Genomic DNA, 16,919 nt, shown 5'->3' with positions numbered 1-16,919 from the left:
TCTATAATTATATCTGAAACAAAAGCTGCAGATTTTAAAGTTTCCATTGTAGTTAGGTAAATGCAAGCCAAGTCCCTGTAGGGTCAGTTAGAAGGAATTGCCTAACCACTGGTCTGTGGGAGATAAACAAAGTGTTTTCTAATGTGCTCCAAAGTTAATGAACTTTAAGGCATGCAGAAAAGTATCAAAACTCAAATGCACACATCAGTGATTTATATAGTTATAACTTAATTATTTGGGAAGAATTTCTATTTGTGTTATATGTTCTATTATCGATGTAACTCAATTGGATTGCCTTTTATATTTGCATTTTAATGCACTAAGAGGATTTAATTTGAACTTTACTCCTACAAAGCTATTCCAAATGGAAATTTATTTCTAAGTTACCATTTGAGCTATATTATATTTATCACAATCAAACATGTCAGAGTAGTTATGTCACATATAATCTCTTTATTGCAGAGCACATGATTAGGATGAATCAAATTCCACTGAAAATTTTAGACATCTTTGCTTGCTCTGGAGGATGACACAAGTACATTCTCCATGATGGAATGTAAACATCAAGAACATCATGGTTCTTCTGAAAGAAAAATAATTTAATACAAAGCTTCATTTAACAGAAGTAAATCTGACATTGTTAGGTAAGTTGTGTAGCATGCTGACATATGAAAGTAGAAATAGAATCAATAAAGAAAATAGAGTAAAGAATACCCATACATCATAAACAAAATGAACCTAACAGATGTTTACAGAGCATATCACCTAAATACAAAAGAATACACCTGCCTTTCATCAGATTATAGAACTTTCTCCAAAAATTGCCCACATACTCAGAAACAAACAAGTCAGAACAATATAAAAATAGAAATGAAACCTTGAATTCTATCTGACCACCATGAATTAAAGTTGTCTATCATCAACAACAGAAAGCTGGAGAAACTCAAAAACACAACACCACATACTCAATGAAAAGGGAGTCAAGACAGAAATTTTAAAAAGAAATGGAAAGCTTTCTAGAGTTCTTGTAAGAAAAATATCCAAAATTGGAGGTTATGAATATGTTAATTTAGTTTAATATTTGAACACAGTTTGTTCAAAATCACAGCAACACCTTTTATCCCATAAATATATACAAATATAATTTGTGAAGACATAATTAAAAGAACAAATGTAAAAGTCCATAAGATGAAGAATGGACCCGTTGTCTTCCCCACCAAAACCCAAGACAGATAGTCCCTGGAAACCAACTAGCCATTCAGGACAGGAAATTAGGTAGGCAAATTTTACTATCCTTCCTGTCCTCCAGTTTCAATTCCACAGTCTCATCTCCAGCCCTAAAGCAGATCACTTACAGGGGCCTGTTTTCCCTTTCTTTCTCCCTTCCTTGGAGACTTTCAAAATCCCTGTTAGACTTATTTTTCCTCCCTCCTGTGAACCTTCTCAGGCCCCTCATTCTAGCCAATCCCTATTATTGGTGAAATTATTAAGGCCACTCCACATAATTAAAAGGGAGGTTTATTTTGTGGGGTAACTTACAAATGAAGGGATAGGTAGGTTGCAGGGTCTGTGAAAAGTATGGCGCAGTCCAGCAGTGTTCTCTGGAGAACTCTGCTCAGTCTACCGCCTGTGTCCAGCGTCCCAGAACCAAGAGAGCCCTCCTCTCAATCCTGGGTCTTCTGCTTCCTTCCTCCGCCCCGCCTTGTGGGCGTGACCATTACCGAAGCCTCAATGGGGGTTGGAACTTCCAGGCTACCTACTACATCTCCCCCTTTTGTCCAAATAAGAAGGTTCTAACCTAATACAAGACTATATACAAAGAGATGGTTATCAAATATTGTCCAGGAGTAATGAGGGATAATGACCTAGATAAGTTGGAATTACAATAAGTGCAAACAATATCAAGCAAAAAACACAAAGCAAAATCCAGGGAAGTCTAGAGCATGGGTAGGTGGCATGTTATAAAGATCATTCCAAAAGGTGTCCTATCATAAAGAACCTGAGTCTAATACTTAATATATTCTATCTAAGATATTATATATGTATATATACTAAGTTGTAACAAAACTACTAGTCTTCAACCTCATCAAAGACCTGAGAAGGAATTTAATAATATTAATTGACCAGTAGCCAGGCAGGAAATATAGGCGGGACAAGCAGAGAAGAGAATTGTGGGGGGTAGAAGGCTGGGGAGGAGAGACACTGCCAGCTGCTGCCATGAGAAGCAACATGTAAAGACCCCAGTAAGCCACAAGCCACGTGGCAAAATATAGATTAATAGAAATGGGCTAAATATAAGAGTAAGAGCTAGACAATGGTAGGCCTGAGCTAATGGCCAAACAGTTTAAATAATATGAATGTCTGTGTGTTTATTTTGTAAGTGGGCTACTGGACTGCTGGGGCTTAGTGGGAACTGGAGAGAATCTCTCCAACTACACCCTGTCCCTGTATATAGTTTCCAACACCTAGAAACAAGTTCTAACTAGGACACCAGTAATCACGCCTGGCAGGAATCCAGAAGCACTTCCCAGAAGGAAACCCATAACACATCATGGTCTATAGATCCAGTAAGGGCAACAAAAAACAAGAAACAAAAGATCCACTCAATAAGGACCAGATATCAAAATATAGAATCAAGATCATTCCATCCCCAGAGTATAGACACCACCATAAAAACACAATCAATATCAGCCAAAATAATATGTGTCACCGAGGACCTGGCAACACTACAAAAGCATGCCATGAGAAATGCTACATAGCTGGAGCACAAGTTAAGAAATGAATAATTATTATGAATATGCTCAAGTTCCTTCAAGAGAATATAAATAAATCCCTTTGTGATATCAACATAAACAAAAAGTGGAATGAAATGAAGAAAACTGCCTGACACATGAAAGTGGAAATAGGATCCATAAAGAAAACAAAATAAAAATACCCAAACTATTGGAAAATGGAAGTGAAAAAATTGGAACTGGAACAGGAACTTAAGAGGCAAACAGAGAAATGCTAGAGTTAATTGACATCATAAACCAAATGAACCTAACAGATATTTACAGAACATGTTATGTAAATACAAAAGAATACAGCTGCCTTTCATCAGGTTATAGAACTTTCTCCAAAAATTGCGTGCATACTCAGAAACAAACAAGTCACAACACATTCAAAAAAAAAAATGGAAATGAAACCTTGAATCCTATCTGACCACCATGAACTAAAGTTGCCTATCAACAACAGCAGAAAGCTGGAAAATGCATGAAAACCCAACACCACACACTCAATGAAATGGGAGTCAAGACAGACATTAAAAAAGAAATGGAAAGCTTTCTAGAATGGAATAAAAGTGAAAGGACAACACAAATGTATATGTAATTCTGAAAGGCAAGTTCATAGTACTAACTGGCAACATAAAATAATTGCAGAGATCTCATGTGTATAATTTAATACCACACCTGAAAGCTCTAGAACAAAAGGAAGAAATAATGCCCAAAAGATGGCAAGAAATAATCAAACTCAGGCCTGAAATAAATGAAACAGAAACAAACAAACAAACAAATACAAAAATAATCAATGAAGTTGGTTCATTGAAAAAATCAATTACACTGAAATCCTTAACCAATTTTACTAAAAGAAAAATATGAAAAGTTCAAATTTTAAGAAATTTAGATATGAAAAGTAAGATATAACAAAAGATACTAAGGAAATCCAAAGACTTTTAAGTGCATACTTTAAATAACTATACTCTGCCAATTGGAAAATATAAAAGAAATGAATATTTTTCTCAATACATACCATCTGCCAAACTTAAATCATAATCAGATAAGCAATGACCTATAGCATGCAATGGATAAGAAGTAGTGATGAAAAGTCTCACAACAGCAACAACAAAAAGAGCATAAGCCCAGATTGTTATAGCGCGGAATTTTATCAGACTTTCAAAGAATTTCAAAGGTAATGCCAATACTCCTCAAATTACTCCACAAAAGAGAAATAGAAGGAACACAGTTCAATTCATTATAAGAGGTCACAGTGACCTTGATAACTAAAACGCACAAAGATCCAACAAAGAAAGAAAATTACAGATCAATTTCCTTTATGGACATGGATGAAAAAAAACTCAATGAAATACTTGAAAACTAGATACATGAATACAGAAAAAGGATCATCCACCATGATCAAGTATGCTTCATCCCAGAAGTTCAAGGATCTAAACATACACAAATTGATAAATGTAATCCATAATATAAGCAGAATAAAAAATAAAATCCACAGGATTATTTTATTAATCCAGAAAAGGACTTTGACAAAAATCCAACACCCCTTCATTATGAAAGTCCCAGGAGACTAGAGATTCAAGAGACATTCCTCAATAGAGTAAAGGCAATTCACAAGAAGCCCACAGCCAGCATCAACCTAAATGAAGAGAAATGAAAAATAGTTCCATTAAAATCAGGAATCAGACAAAGGTATCCACTCTCTCCATGCCTATGCCTATTAAATATAGTACTTGAAATATTAATAGAGCAATAAAACAACTGAAGAAAACTAGTGGAATACAAATTGAAAAGGAAAAAAGAAATGAAAGTATTTTTATTTGTAGATGATATAATGGATTACATAATTGACCCTAAAAATTCCACAAAAAACTCCTACAACTGATCAACACTTTCAGCAAATTAACAGGCTACAAAATTAATTAACAAAATCAGTAACAATCCTATCTCAAGTGACAAACAGCTGGAGAAAGAGCTCAGGGAAACAATATAATTCACAAGAGCATCAAAACAAACAAACAAGCAAAAACACAGTGTCTTGGGGTTACTGTACCCAAACAAGTGAAAGAACTGTGTATAAAAACTTTAAGACATTAAAGAAAGAAACTGAGAAGATATCAGAATGCTCATAGATTAGTAGGATTAATATAGTAAAAAAATAACCATCCTACAAAAAGCAATCTACAGAGTCAATGCAATCCCCATCAAAATCAAACACAATTCTTCACAGAACACTAGAGGACAATTTTCAGCTTCCTATGAAAACACACATAAACACACACATTCACAAACACAAACACACACACACACACACACACACACACACACACACACACACACACACACACACACACAAAGGGTAGTTAAAACAATCCTGAAAAATAAATGAAATGCAGGTGATATCACTATTCTTGACTTAAAACTGTACTACTGAGCTATATTAACAAAAAGAATCATGGTATTGGAATAAAAACAGAAACACTGGTCAATGGGTTCTAACTAAAGACCAAGACAGAAATCCACACATATATACACCAGATTTTTATTTTTATGGTTTTTTTGAGACAGGGTTTCTCTGTGCATTTTTGGTGCCTGTCCTGGATCTCACTTTATAGACCAAACTGACTTCAAGGTCATAGAGATCTGCCTGCCTCTGCCTCCTAAGATCTGGGATTAAACTTCCAGGCAACACCAGATTTTTTATAAAGAAGCTAGAAATATACACTGGCAAAAAGATATCCTCATCACATAATTGTGCTGGTCAAACTGAATGCCTGCACTTAAAGAATGCACATAGATCCATCCTACACAAAACTAACTCCAAATAGGACGAGTTCACATAATCTGATAGGAAAGAAGGTAAGGAATAAACATGAACTCATTGGCACAGGAAAAGACTTTCTGAAAAGAATAGTGATAATTCAGGCACTAAGATCAACAATTAATAAATGGGACCTCGTTAAATAGAAAAGCTTCTCTATGGCGAAGGAAACCATAATTTGGACAACATGGAAGGCTACAGAATAGGAAAAGAATTCTACCAACTACACATCTGATTCAGAACTAATATCTAAATATGTAAACAAATCAAAACACATCAAAAAACAAATAACCCAATTAAAAAATGGAGTACAGATCTAAACAGAGTATTCTCAAAGTAAGGAATACAAATGGCTGAGAAGCATGAAAAGACATGTTCAAAAGCATTAATTATCAAGGAAATGAAAACAAAAACTAATTTAGGATTTCATCCTACACCAGTCAGAATGGCCAACATCAATAAAAAAAAAATATAGTTCATGCTGTTAAGCATGTGTGGAAATGGAAAATTTCATCCACTTCTGTGGAAATGTAAACTCATACAGCCACTATAGAAATCAGTGGGTCATACCCTCAAGAAACTGGGTATAGATCTACCTCAAGATCCATCTATATCACTCTCAGGCATAAAAACAAACAAAGGACTCGGAGCCAGTTGATCAACTATGTTCAATGCTCCTCTATTCATAATAGCCAGAAATTAGACACAGATGTTCATTAGCAGATAAAGGGATAAAGAAAATGTGTACATTTAGAGACTGGAAATTTACTCAACTGTTAAAATGATTATGAGATTCGCTGGTAAATGAATGGAGATAGAAAAAAATCATCTTGAATAAAGTATCCAGATTCAAAGCAAAAGCAAAAGCACAAATGCATGTTTTCACTTATATGTGGATGTTGGTTGGTAAATTTTTGATAAGCAAGCTACAATCTACATAAAAATAGAGGAATATGCTGTAAGGGATAACCGTGAAGGTTTGGATCACCTTAATAAGGGAAAATAGAATAGATAGTTACATATAGGGGGTGAAGACTGGCATGGAAGAATAGAATGAGGGGGATGAAAGAGAGTTATTAGAGAGGGAGAACAGCGAGAGAGAGCTAAAACTAAGGGCTATTTGAGGGTTTTGTGGAAAGCTAATAGAATAGAATCTTCCAAATATAATATATATATATATGCACATATATGAAGGTGATCTAAATGAAACTGCTAAGTAATAGGGGAGATGGAGCATCAACTGGACATTTCTCACTACCAAATAAAGTCATATGTTCCAAGAACGAGTTACATCTAAATGAGTTATTGGACAAAGAGACCTCTTGGGAACCCCCCAAACAGCCCAGGTCCCCAAAAAGGCTATTGGTTGCTCTCCAAAAGATGATGGTGAGGCCCTTTTGCTGAAGACATCCGCGATTACCTGACAGTGAACATAGAGAAGTCTAACTGGTGCCTTCCTAGAGCTTTCATCCTTACTGACTAGTATTCTGGGTACTGGAAGGTACTCTGTACACTACCAAAGGAGAAAGGTAAACACCAACCCAGCTACTAATCCTTTGATCTACTGTATCGACCTGCCTCCAAGATGTGCTAGTGCAAGAGTGGCACATAGAGCCAGGCGGCGATGGCGCATGTCTTTAATCCCAGCACTCAGGAGGCAGAGCCAGGTGGATCTCTGTGAGTTTGAGACCAGCCTGGTCTACAGAGCAAGATTTAGGACAGGCACCAAAACTACACAGAGAAACCCTGTCTCGGAAAAAATAAATAAATAACTGGCACATAGCTTATAGGACTAACCAACCAATATCTGATAGGATTTAAGACCTATTCCATGAGGTGGAATCTATTCCCAACGCTACTCAAAGGGTCAAGAACCTGAGACTAGATAGCCCAGGCACCTAGGGGAAAATCAAATACTGCTGTTTTGCTATAGAAATATAGCAATGAAATGACTCTGAATGGCATTCTGTTATACTCTTCGTCACTTATCAGCCTCCTACAGCTCATAGGAATCAATGCTGAAACCCACAGCTGGACAACGTGCAGAGAAGGAGAGATCTTGAAGCATTTGTTTCTTAACAGGATTTTTCCAACAACTCATTTCCTTCAGAGTTCAAAGAACACTGTAGAAGAGGGGGAGGAAAGACTGTAAGAGCCAGAGGTCATAGAAGACACCAAACACACAAGGCCTTCTAAGCGCAAGAGGACTAACTTCCATATGAACTCACAGAGACTGCAGCAGCATGCACAGGACCTAGTCTAGGCCTGATGGGAGCTAGCTTTGAGAACCTGAGAGTAGAAGACATAAGCCCACATCCCTACATCAAAAGCTGTCTCTAATTGATAACTATTCCCAAAGGAGTATCACTGGGTTTATGAACCACTCCTTAAGGCCAGGCCCCATTTCCAGCAGTAGATATCCAAAACAAAAGAAATTGGGTATTTGTAGTTTTTTTTTTTTTCCTCATAATGCTCCGTCTGGTATTTTTTCTTTCTTTCTTTCTTATCCCATAATTATTTTGTTTATTTTTATATTTTCTGATTATGTGTTTTTCAGGTATTTCTGTTTCATGTCATTGTGTGTGTCTCTATGTCCATATGTATTTCCTATGCTTTTTCTTTGGCTCAATGTGTTTCTGCTCATTTGTTTGTTTTATCCTATTCATGTTTGTTGGTTTGTTTTTAACTAACTTTATTATTTTTTTTAAGTACCTAATTGTTTTCTAATGAAAGAGAGCAAGAATAAATGTTACTTTTGGTGGCTGGGGAAGTGGGGAGGATCTCAAAGGAAAAGGAAAAGGAAAATCATAATGAAAATATTTTGTATGAAAATTCTATTTTCAAAGTAAAGAGAAAGAAAAGAGCTAGTGAATACCTGTGAGAGAGATGAATCAAAACAGAGAGCAAGAAGAGTTGAGAGAGTGTGCAAGTATTATTGTGATCTATTTCATTGATTAATTCCTTAAATCTATTTCAATTTTCAGATTTTTTTCAGATGATTGATTTCTCTTAGCATGTCCAATAATAAAGGCTGTAATATTTCTTGTGTAGAATTATACGTTTGTACCAATGCATAGAAAAATTGGAGACACAGTGATAAATCCAAATTAGAATCACATTTTTATTACCATCTAAGTTAGAGTTATCTCTTTATCCTGTCTTGGAATAGGCTTTCTGCATTGTTTAATAGAATATTTCAACAGTATTGCTGTCTTCCTCCAACTATTTCTCAGTGATCTGCCCCTATAAAATTAATGTTGGAAATATATAGACTACTTAAGCTAATGAAAAGCATGTTTCTGGTTAGTTAGCATAATTTTGATGTCAGAAATAAAGTTTGAATATAGCAAATTTCTAATCATTTTTTTAAAAAAACATGACAACTAAAATTATTGAATACATAGTATTTTACTACAATTTCAGAAACACCTAAAACTAAACATACAAGATACACATTTTACATTTTAGCATGATTATTATTGTTGCACAAGAGTTCTTCTGTGTCCTGCTTTCAGGTTCAGTCACCATGGCCTAAACACACAGTTCCAGGATTCCAGTGTATTTTTAAGACTTCATATATCAATACATTGATATATTAAAACATATTTATCTTCATAATAAGTATGCAAATTCCAACTGATTTAATAGTTCTAGAGTCTATCTGTACATTATAGCACATTATAAAACTAGAATATTCCACATTTCAGGCTAAGCATGTTTAAGTTAGTAGAGCCTACTGACAAACAGAATGATCATTTTTATGGTTGGCAATTCCACAAGCTATATTTGTGTTCATTTTAACATATAAAAGTGTTTTACAGTCCCACTCACAACAACAATGTATGAAACTTCTCCAAGTCTAAGTGATTTATGACTATACCTGAGTCAGGCATTATTAACTTGCATTTCAAAAAGAAATGATCTGTCAAACCATTTTGGAAATGAATGCAGTTTATTTCATCTGAAATGAATTTAAAGTGCTATAATGATTGTACAGTATAAATTGTAGGAAAATACCACATTTGTAGACCACCTAAAAGAAATACATGCTTATAACAAGCCAGTAAACAAACAAAATAACCTTTAAGGTTACTTTGCTTGAGCTCATTTGAGGAAAAATAGTATAAAGTCAGAAGTAGAGCCTCTCATTTGTACAATACACCATTCTTCACCTACCCTCACACATAAAAGTAATTATGAGCTGGGTGTGGTGGTGCATGCCTTTAGTCTCAGCACTTGGGAGGACCTCTGTGAGTTGGAGGTCAGCCTGCTCTACAAGAGCAAGTTCCAGGACATACAGAGCTGTTACACAGAGAAACCCTTTCTTAATAAAATAAAATAAAACAAGCAAACAAAGTAATTATGAAATGATCCCCCCCCAAAAAATGAAATGGTTCAATGTATTTGATAAGAATTACCCATAAATCTGAAAGTGTGAAGAAATTAAAGTGAGATCCAAACATTGTTAACACTAATCCCACATGAAGTGAAATGAATACATACCTCATTACAGGTCATATGATAACTAGAAATCATGAGATTTGAATTCTATGTAGGTTTAGCAAATTTTCCTCCACATTTGAATCATCTACATTGTGTAGTACATGTATACACATGTATGACTATGTACAGAAGATGAAGTTTTAAATTTGTAGAAATGCTACCTTCTGATACTAATGTGTAAGACAATTTTAGTACCATGTTGTCTTTACCAACTGCTGTGGAATGTTCTGTATGTCAAATGTGTTGATCTGATTGGTTAAAATAAATAAAGTGCTGATTGGCCAGTAGCCAGGCAGGAAGGATAGGATAGGCAGGACAAGAGAGAAGAGAATTCTGGGAGGTGGAAGGCTGGGGTGTAGGAGAGACACTGCCAGCCACGGCCATGACAAGAAAGATGTAAGGTACTGGTAAGCCACAAGGCATGTGGCAAAGTATAGATTAATAGAAATGGGCTAAATATAAGAGTAAGAGCTAGACAATGGTAGGCCAAACAGTTTAAATGATATAAATGTCTGTGTGTGCTGTGGATATCGCTCTGTGTAAATAAATTTCTGATTGGTCAGTGGCCAGGCAGGAAGTATAGGCGGGACAAGAGAGAAGAGAATTCTGGAAAGTAGAAGGCTGGAGAGAGACACCGCCTACCGCCGCCATGAAAAGCAACATGTAAAGACACTGGTAAGCCACAAGGCATGTGGCAAAGTATAGACTAACAGAAATGGGTTAATTTAAGATAGAAAAAGCAGATAACAAGAAGCCTGCCATGGCCATACAGTTTGTAAACAATGTAAGTTTCTGTGTGCTTTCTTGGTTGGGTCTGAGCGATTGTGGGACTGGCAGGTAAGAGAGATTTGTCCTGACTGGGCCAGGCAGGAAAACTCTAACTACATGTGTGTTTATTTTACAAATGGGTCATTAGACTAACAGGGCTTGATGGCACCTGGAGAGAAGCTCTCCAACTACAAAAACCTGCCATTAAGATGAAATATTTGCAATATACCAAAAATAGAAGTCCCAATATGAGGAAGACACCAATAGACATGCTAATATAGAAGAGGGAAAGTCCAGCAGACCTCAACACTAGATCATTACAGACAACTGAAGAATCTAAAGAGAGGAAGCAGTCAAGAAACAAACAAGAACGGTTTCACCTTCTAAGAAAAATAACAAAGCCAGGCAGTGATGGCATGTGCCTTTAATCCCAGCACTGGGGAGGCAGAGACAGGTAGATCTCTGAGTTTGAAGCCAGCCTGGGCTACAGAATGAGTTCCAGGAAAGGCTCCAAAACTACACAGAGAAATCCTGTCTCAAAAACTAAAAAAAAAAAAAAAAGCTGGGCAGTGGTGGCGCACACCTTTAATTCCAGCCCCTCGGGAGGCAGAGGCAGGTGGATCTCTGTGAGTTCTAGGCCAGCCTGGGCTACCAAGTGAGTTCCTGGAAAGGTGCAAAACTACATAGAGAAACCCTGTCTCAAAAAAAAAAAAAAAAAGAAAGAAAGAAAGAAAAATAACACAATATCATATATTCACTAATAAGCAGAGGTAGCTAAAAATCCAAAGGTTCATTTTTCCCTACCAAAAAAATTACAACAAGAAACTGTGAGAATACCATAACCCAGACCTGTGTTTGTGAGGTTGACACAGAAATAGAGCAAAAAATTTTTCTCAGTAATCCAAAGTGGCCGTGGGATACTTGTCCAGTGACTCAGTAAAACACATGTTGATGTCATATAGAAAAAGTCAATTAATTTAAAAAGTATTACACCAAAATACAATCTAAGAAAATGCTAAGTAAGGAGTTAGTAATAATTTTACAATGAAATTATGTAAATAAATTATTAGAAATAAGAGGAGGTATTGAGATATACTCTTGTAGGAAAGAGGATTATGAAGTGCAGGATAGCCTGACTTCATTGTGAGCTTGAAGCCAATTTATTTTATTTTTCATTGTTTTTGTTTTTTGGTTTTTGGTTGTTTTGTTTTGTTTTGTTTTGTTTTGTTTTGTTTTGTTTGAGACAGGATTTTTTTTATTTTTATTTTTGGGGTTTTTGTTTTGTTTTGTTTTTGTTTTTTGCATAGTTTTGGTGCCTGTACTGGCTCTCACACCATAGTCCTGGGTGGCCTCGAACTCACAGAGGTCAGCCTGGCTCTGCCTCTTGAGTGCTGGGATTAAAGGTATGTGCCACTACCACCCGGCTTGAGACCAATTATTACATATGTATATATTCTGTTTCTTCTTCATGAATCATGCTGTACAGTAGGTAACTGTACAGCATTGTAGATTTTCAACTGAATTCTTAGAACATATTTAATAATTTCTGATAGAAATAAATGTTGAAATGGAAAGTCCTTAAATTGAAAATGTTTTCTATTTGAGAAAGACTTTTGAAATGCATGCAGCAAAATCTCAATAAAGTGTAACCTGAGGTATTTGCTACCTTGAAGTTCCTGGCGATGAATGCATCAGACATGTTTAACAGTTTCAGAGCATGTGTGTGTTTAGCTTTGTGCTAATCTTTTAAAGTTTAGAAAGTTGTGTGGTAAAACAATAATTAGTATTTATCTCCTGTCTATTTGAGCTAAGGAACAAAATTTGAGAACTGAGCCTACAATATTCTTCTGGAAAGCACAGAATTTAATTGAATCTGTTGATGTTTCTTCAAGTTCTCTTAGACATTTTTAAAACAACTACCTAGTGAGAAGAGCGATATACTGAGACAGTAAATGGCTGGTATCCCACAACGGGGTCTGTCAGAGTTTAAATGCCTGGAGCCCATGTCCAGGTTACAAGAAAGAGGAGACAGCCATCCCAAGAGAGACGCTACAGCTCCAGCACACATCTAAGTGATGGTGGATTTCCTCAACTCATAAGGGTTATTTTGCATTTGAAAACATCTTTTTCCCTACATCTGAAAACAATTTTTGAAGAAAAATACAGTGGTACCCTAAAGCTCTTAACAAAATCCCCTGATTTAGAGGTGGTAGTTAAACAAGATGTTCCGCCAAACCTATATAATTAGCCGGTGGCCAGCAGAGTGCTAGCCTGGAGAGCAGTTGTCACTGCTGGCACACAGTTATCCCCAGATCTCTTCAGCTATGTTGTGCTATTCATGTACAGACAATGAGCCTTTCGCCCTCTTCCAGCCTCAGGAAACAAAGAAGCAGGGCACTTGTCAAAAGAAAATGAAGGGTTTCACAAAGTGTTTAAATTTCCAACTTTTTGTGAAACGTAAAGGCATATACTTAAAGGAAACTAGTTCCTAGAATTTGTTTTCTATTTCTTATTAAAGATGTTAAGCTCAAGGAATTATAGCATTATGAGAACTCTCACCAAAGGAAATAATTCAAGCAAACCTTTGGCACAGTTTTGGGGGAGTTCTTTCCAGCTTTAGTTTTTTTGCAGAGGCGCTAACTTTTGGTATCTTGCCAAGGAAGAGAAAATAAACATGCATTTAATCGTGACATTTATTTTGTAAAGTGAAGAGGTTTTTTTTGGTTTGGTTTTTTTTTTTTTTTTTCAGTTTAACATTATTTCCTTTTGTTTTGTCTTTACATGGTCACACATGGTATAATATTCTCCAGGAACAGGATAGCATAGTAACTTTAAGATAAACACTGGTTCTCAAGCATGTGCACATACCCCAAACATTCTAGGCATCTCTGTCTCCCTCATAATGGCAGACTATCTGGAATACTAGACGGTTTGAAATGAATGCTGGATTAGAAGGAACATAGCTTCTCGAATGTATAAGCTTATTATTAAAATGTAAAATTCTGAACAAGTTCACCACATAATTCAGGAAGAACAGAATTTACCTTTAGATATTCATTCATTTAAAGATGCAGAATGTCACTGTGAATGGGACAGATCACACCTGGGAAAAGTCAGGAAGAAGAAGAAGAACTTATTTGGATGCAATGTTTCCGTTGCAGCCCAAACAACTTTGTTCTGTTCATTCCTGGCCCATGGTGGGTTAGAAAATAATCAGAACATGATCACAACATCACGGCAGTGGGCAGCAGATGGCTGAGGCTGCTCACTTCAATGAGCAAGAGAGGATGGACATAAAGAATACACAATTGAGAGAGAGAGAATCAGAAAAAAGATACTGCCCCATGGACAGCCCAAGTGACTGATGGGCTCTAGCTAAGTTCCACCTTGGAACATTTGCAATCCCTTCAAAATGAGCCATCAAAGAGGAAACAAGCTGTCAATATCTGAGCCTGTGGGTAGCATTCCATTTAAATTTCAAATAAAATTTAAATTTAAAAATTTTGTCCTTTCCCACCACTCCCAAACAAAGGCTAATAATGGTCATTTCATATTGCAAATGAATGCAGTAGTCCCCATAAGTCCTTAGAGTCTTGATTATTTCAATATTGTTCCAACATATAAAAGTCCAAAGGCTCTTCTGAGACAAGGAAAACTCTGCATATTTATGATACAACAGTACAGAGTAAACAACCCTTTTACACTGGGAGACTTAAGATGACCAGGAACAATTGGATAGAACAAAACATCCAGCCTGGGAAATACTAAATTATGTATTTCCATGTCCAACATTCAGGACACGTAGCATCATGATGTAAGCTCCAAAAGGTCTGGGCAGCTTCACCCCTGTGGCTTTGCTATTTGCAGCTTGCATGACCTATCTCCACCTTCAGAATGTGGCTTTCCATTCTGAGAGCCTGGGCACCTGAGAACTGCAGATGAATCCTGGGGAAACAATCTTCCAAGCAGATTTATATGCAGCGAATCCAGGGAACACCTTCAAGAAAGATTCAGATGACTTCTTCCACAACCTTGATCACATTTGGAAGTCTAGATTTGCTTCCGGATATCTTCTAAGTTATGCACAAGGCATTGCACCTACTGTCCCAGTGCAAAATACTTGGTTTCTTTCCTTTTCCTTAGAAATGCTACCTTCTTTCCTCTGACCCAACTTTACACAGACTTTTCCAACCAAATCACAAGTGCATCAAATCTTTCTTCTCTGGCGTCTGCTCCTGATTTCCACTGTGGAGCTATCTAAAAGCATCCAGAAAAACCTAAGCTAAATTCTGAACACAGCGACATTTCCTCTGCAATATTAACCAGTCTGTTCCCTTAAGTTCAGCCAGACACAAGTCCAATGACATGGATACAATGTAGATGAATTCTTTTCTAGGATGTAATATGGAAATATGTATAGTTTTTACTCCACTCTCAGTAAGTCCTTGTTCCCACCGCCTCCCCTGACAGTCTTTATTGTCCTTATTTCTTTTGGCATGCTAGCCTTCTAAGCTCCCACCCAGAGCCTTCATTAAGTACGGTATCATCATTAGCATTCTCAAGCTTCTGTAGACCTTCGAACTCTTCAAAATTTCCCTCACGAATAACCTCCAAGGTTTAGGATCCACACTGCCAGGTTTAGTCACAGCAACAACACCCCTTCTCTGGTATCAGTGTTTTTGGTTAAGGAGAGTTTGAAGTCACCACAATCGATATATGATACAAGAAAAGAAATTTCAATGTTGGCTAGAAGTTTCGGAGGTTTCAGTCCACAGTATCTTTTCCATGTATTGATTTGCTTATAGCCTGTCTTTCAGAAGAGATATCCGACCCAGTGCTCTGTTTCTGTCACTCAAGCTCAATCGCAGCACCTAGGAGAGTGCCTGCTAAGGAGTTGGTGTGTAATATGTTCACTGAATTTATCTACACTATAATGAATATGATCTGAAATGTCTTCAGAAAATTAGCATTTATTTTTAAAATGTAAAAATGAATCATGTACTAGCTAATCTTTGTTAACTTGTGTCAAGGTAAAAATTCCTTGTATTATTAAGTAAATTTAAAAATATATAAGTGCAATGCCATTTTGACATGACTAATGTTTATAAAAACAATGGCCAAATCATTTGCCCACCTATAAGTTAATAATAAAGAAAATATTACCATATGTCTGATAAATTTTTGAAATGTATTTTTTTCTTTCAGAGTAAATATAAAATAAATTTATTTTACTGTTCCTAACGAACAAATATAAGGTATCATTTTTCCTTTTCTCTCATGTTTATGTTATCTGTTAATTTAATACTAAATATGTATTCCTGATTTATAAGGCAAGGAATAACATAATAGTGAAACCTGCTTTGGAAAATTTTCAGTTAGCAACTGAAGATAAGAATAAGAAAATGATAGATGATAAAAACTTAAAAACCTAAACACACTATCCATCACAATCTTTCTATAGTCTTACAAATATAAAACACTTAACAAGTTTATTGCAGTTTTGTATGGGCAAAATATAACAGTGAAACCAAATAGAAATAGAATAAACTCCATTGAGCAATAAAAGATATAAATATATAACCATTTTGTGTGCATGATGTATGTATGTATGTATGTATGCATGGGTCTCTGTGCAATAAAAACATGCATGTGTATGCATGCAAATGTATGTGGAAGCCACAGATCAATACCTTCCTCAGTATCTCTCCATATTGTTTTTTTGATCCAAGGTCTTTCAATGAGCATGCCCTCATAGATTCAGCTAGAATGGTGAACCAAAAACCCCATGGAACTAGATGTCTTCTCAGTGCTGGTGTTGTAGGTATGCACCACCACACTCAATTTTTCTTAGGTACTGGGGGCATGAAGTAAGTCTTCATGCTTGTATGCCAAGCAATTTACTGAGGAAGACATCTCTCAGGACCATAAATATACAATTTTAATATGCAAGGGTTTTGTACATTTAAAAAAACCTAGGCTCTTTCCCATGAAAGAAATAATTTGGAATAATAGTATAAAGCATATTTGAAACACAAAATCAATTTTGGACTCTCCAC

General features: G+C 36.1%; 1 protein-coding gene across 3 annotated transcripts in view; it reads right to left on the bottom strand.

Moving 5' to 3' along the window:
- Window positions 1-16,919, bottom strand: part of Fstl5 (follistatin like 5) — a 572,741-nt gene that overhangs the window by 548,087 nt on the left and 7,735 nt on the right. The window contains exon 2 of one of the 3 annotated variants that reach the window (XM_036190876.1): window positions 13,908-13,966. The exons of the other annotated variants lie outside the window; for them this stretch is intronic. The gene's annotated coding sequence lies outside the window, so the exon portion shown is untranslated. The remainder of the gene's footprint in view (window positions 1-13,907; window positions 13,967-16,919) is intronic. 3 annotated transcript variants of the gene reach the window in all.

Source organism: Onychomys torridus, chromosome 6 (assembly GCF_903995425.1).
Source record: "Onychomys torridus chromosome 6, mOncTor1.1, whole genome shotgun sequence".
Lineage (NCBI taxonomy): Eukaryota > Metazoa > Chordata > Mammalia > Rodentia > Cricetidae > Onychomys > Onychomys torridus.
This window is presented reverse-complemented; position numbering and strand designations above follow the sequence as displayed.